Source organism: Triticum aestivum, chromosome 5A, assembly GCF_018294505.1.
Source record: "Triticum aestivum cultivar Chinese Spring chromosome 5A, IWGSC CS RefSeq v2.1, whole genome shotgun sequence".
Taxonomy (NCBI): Eukaryota; Viridiplantae; Streptophyta; class Magnoliopsida; order Poales; family Poaceae; genus Triticum; species Triticum aestivum.
Window position 1 is genome coordinate 229,768,811 of NC_057806.1, and position 4,566 is coordinate 229,773,376.

Genomic DNA, 4,566 nt, shown 5'->3' on the forward strand with positions numbered 1-4,566 from the left:
ACGCGGCGGCGGAAGTGGTTTTGGTCATTTCGGCCACCAAACGGACCGCGGAGACCACCGGAGTGGAGCTGAGGACAACCCACAGCTCCTGGCGGAGTCCGTTGGGGTCGGGGTGGCCGGAGTCGACGGCGGCGAGCTCGGCTGCGGCCGCCGGGGTTCGGTCGTGCACGGGAACGGGGTTGGAGCTCGAAGTCGAGCGAAGCGAGGCGCTAGGGATGCTCTACGGGGTCTTGCGAACTCGTTGGACTCGCCGGGGTGACCAAATGGTCACCGGAGCTGCGTCGACGGCGAGCTCAGCGACGGCGGAGGTTCGGCCGTGGTGGGGAGGAGGCTATGGTGAGGGAACGAGGGGGAGAAGAGGGGGAAACGGTGGCGTAGCTCACCGCGGTTGCAGTGGGCGTCGAAGCGGGCTCGGGGACGTGCCGAAGACGACGAATTCGACGGCGACGATGATCGGAGCCGAAGAGGGGAACGGCGACGTGGCGGCGATGCAGGGCTTCCGGGGACCCGTGGAGCGGTGGGGAGGAAGAGGGAGTTGTGGCGGAGCTTCTGAGCTAGTCGGGGGAGCGAGGGGTGGCCGGAGATGGCTGCTGTGGCGAACGGCGGCGACGGTGGTGTTCGGCCGTGAGAGAGAGAGAGCGAGGGAGAGGAAGGAAAGAGCCGGGGAGAGTGAGAGAGAGCAGGGGGGATCGGGACGGGCTGCGGGCGTCGTCCACGCGGCGAGGAGGTCGTCGGCAAGCAGGAGGTGGTCGCGCGGCCGTGCGCGCGCGAGCACGCAGCAGCTTCGGGGCGAGGGGAGGAAGACGACGGAGGGCTACAGTGCTGGGCTGGGTCGGTTGCTGGCTGGGCCGGCCAGCTGGCTGGGCCGCACAGGGAGGAGCCCAGGTAAGTTTTTCCCTTTTTCTTCTGTTTTCTGTTTTATTTAATATATCTGCAACTTTGTTGAATTAAATAAAATACCTAGGCAACTTCAAAAATCACCAAACTATTCCTGGCCCATAGTTGGATTATTTCCAACATGAAACATTTTAGTTTGGAGATATTTGAGCATTTAAATATTTTATATTATTTTAAATGCCCAAATTCAAATATTCATGATTTAATTCAAAAACCCTAGGATGGCCTAGGAAAATGTGCACCATTTTTGGCAGAGGTTCTGAACCAAGACAAAAATGATGGGCATTTTAGAAGGGCATTTCAGGTTCATTGAAAAATTATTTTAGTAACCCTAGTTGGTTTCAGAGGGGACTGGGGGTTCTGTCATCCCCATTTCAAGTTTCTGATGAATGAGTAAACATGATGCAACACTCTAATGCATGACTAGCTAGGGTGTGACAACTCACCCCACTCAAAAGAATCTCGTCCCGAGATTTGGGTTCCTCCGGGAAGAAGGCGGGATACTCGAGTCGAAGACGATCCTCCCTTTCCCAAGTTGCTTCATCCTCAGAATGATGCGACCATTGAACCTTGAGAAACTTGATATTATGACGTCGCGTGGTACGTTCGGCTTGATCGAGGATACGAATGGGGTACTCTCGATATGTAAGATCATCTTGGAGATCAAGCGTTTCGTGGTCCACTTCACGGATAGGATCCGAGAAGCAACGCCTGAGTTGAGAAACGTGGAAGACATCGTGAACTCTGGAGAGATGCGGAGGTAGTTCCAACTGGTAGGCAACTTCTCCTCGTTTGGCAAGAATGCGAAAAGGTCCAATGTAACGAGGATCCAATTTGCCTTTGATACCGAAACGATGGGTTCCCTTCAGAGGGGTGACCCGAAGGTAAGCCTTCTCGTCAACCTCGAAAGTCATAGCCCTATGTTTTCGGTCATATTGACTCTTTTGACGAGATTGGGCTGTTTTCAACTTTTCACGAACGATACGAACTTGATCTTCTGCTTCCTGAATCATGTCCGGGCCAAAGAATTGTCTTTCCCCGGTCTCTGACCAGTTAAGGGGTGTTCGACATCGTCGTCCATAGAGAACTTCAAAAGGGGCTTTACCCAAGCTAGATTGATAGCTGTTGTTGTAAGCGAATTCGGCAAATGGAAGACACTTCTCCCAGTCCATTCCGAAGGAGATAACAGAGGCTCGGAGCATGTCTTCTAGAATCTGATTGACGCGTTCCACTTGACCACTCGACTGAGGGTGGAAAGCGGTGCTAAAGGAGAGACGGGTTCCCATAGCATTTTGGAAACTTTCCCAAAATCGAGAGGTGAAAAGACTTCCTCGATCCGAGTTAATTTCCAAACGAACACCATGGAGAGACACTATTCGGGAGATGTACAAGTCTGCCAGTTGACTAGCGGTTATACTCTCACGAACTGGTAAGAAATGAGCTACTTTGGAAAGACGATCGACCACGACGAAAATAGCATTATTCCCTCTCTTGGTCCTGGGAAAACCGGTAATAAAATCCATACTAATTTTATCCCATTTCCATTCAGGAATAGCTAAGGGTTGAAGGGTGCCAGCAGGCCGTTGATGCTCTGCTTTTACACGACGACAGACGTCGCAATTAGCAATATACTGAGCAATTTCTCTTTTCATCCTAGTCCACCAGAACCTCTGGCGTAGGTCCTGATACATCTTAGTACTACCGAGATGAATGGTGAGAGGAGATTCATGAGCCTCCTTAAGGATCAGCTGCCGTAGATGCTGGTTCTTGGGAACCACTAGACGGTTCTCGAAGTACACAACACCATGATCATTTGTGGAGAAACAGCTAGCACCTCCGCTAGCAATGTTCTCTTTGATTTTAGATATTCCCTTATCTCGCTTTTGGGCAGCGATGATTTGATCCGTAAGAGTAGGTTTTGCTACCAAGGTGGAAAGAAAACCTTGAGGAACAATGTGAAGGTTAAGCTTCCGAAATTCCTCATGGAGAAGCGGTTGACTTTGTTGTAACATCAGGTTGTTACAATAAGATTTACGACTTAGCGCATCAGCCATGACGTTGGCTTTCCCTGGGGTGTAGGTTATTCCTAAATCGAAGTCTGTAATCAATTCAACCCAACGTCTTTGCCTGAGATTCAGATCCGGTTGGGTGAAAATGTACTTCAGACTTTGGTGATCAGTGAATATTTCGCAACGATTACCGAGGAGGTAATGTCGCCAGGTCTTAAGTGCATAGACTACGGCTGCAAGCTCTAGATCATGAGTAGGATAATTCTCCTCATGTGGGTGCAATTGCCGTGAAGCGTAAGCAATTACGTGTCGATCTTGCATGAGAATGCAACCTAGTCCTTATCGCGAGGCGTCGCAGTAGATAACAAAGTCCTTGGAGAAGTCTGGCGGTACCAGCACGGGAGCAGAGGTCAGGCGTCTTTTCAGTTCCTGAAAGCTGTGCTCACATTGTGGAGTCCATTCGAACTTCTTATCTTTCTTGAGGAGTTCGGTTAGAGGTTTGGCAACTTTGGAGAAGTTCTCGACAAAGCGACGGCAATAGCTCGCTAAGCCTAGAAAACTCCGAACTTGCTTGACCGATTCGGGTGGAGTCCAATTAAGGACGGCTTGAACTCGCTCAGGGTTAACAGCAATACCTTTACCAGATATTACATGACCCAGATAGGTCACTTCTGGCAACCAGAATTCACATTTAGAAAATTTGGCATAAAGGCGATGCTCTCGAAGTTTTTGCAACACTAGCCTTAGATGTTCGGCATGTTCTTCCTCGTTCTTGGAGTAGATGAGTATATCATCGAGATAAACTACGACGAACTTATCCAAATACTCCATGAAGATTGAGTTCATTAACCGAGAAAAGGTGGCTGGAGCGTTGGTTAAACCGAAGGACATGACGGTGTACTCGTATTGGCCATAACGAGTAACAAAGGCCGTTTTAGGAATGTCCCCGTTTCTGATTTTGATTTGATGGTAGCCCAACCTCAAATCCATCTTGGAGAAGACTGAGGATCCAGCGAGCTGATCATACAGATCGTTGATCCTGGGAAGTGGATATTTGTTCTTGATTGTGACCAAATTGACAGGTCGGTAATCTACAACCATCCGGTCCGTACCATCCTTCTTCTTGACGAATAGGACGGGGCAAGCCCACGGAGATGAACTAGGTCGGATGAAACCCTTTTTCAAGTACTCATCGAGTTGTTTCTTAAGCTCGGCTAGTTCTAGGGGTGCCATCTTATAGGGTCTTCTAGCAATCGGAACGGTTCTGGGGATGAGGTCTATTACGAACTCAACATCCCTGTCAGGTGGAACACCTGGCAATTCCTCTGGAAAGACATCCGGAAAGTCACGGACTACCGGAACATCCTCAAGGTCTGGCAAAGGGCTGGCGTTAAGAGAATATAATTGTCGCTTGGCTATTCGGGTCAAGACATTAACTATCTTCCCCGAAGGATGGGTGAGTTGAACAGTCCTAGAGAAGCAATCAATTTTGGCTTGATGAGCTGACATCCAGTCCATACCCAAAATGATATTAATATCCGAAGATTTAAGGGCTATCAAAGATGCAAGGAAAACAAGTCTGTCGACTTGGATCTCATTTCCATAACTTACCCTAGAGGTCTGCCATCTAGACCCAGGGGTAGAGATTTCCATAGTGGAT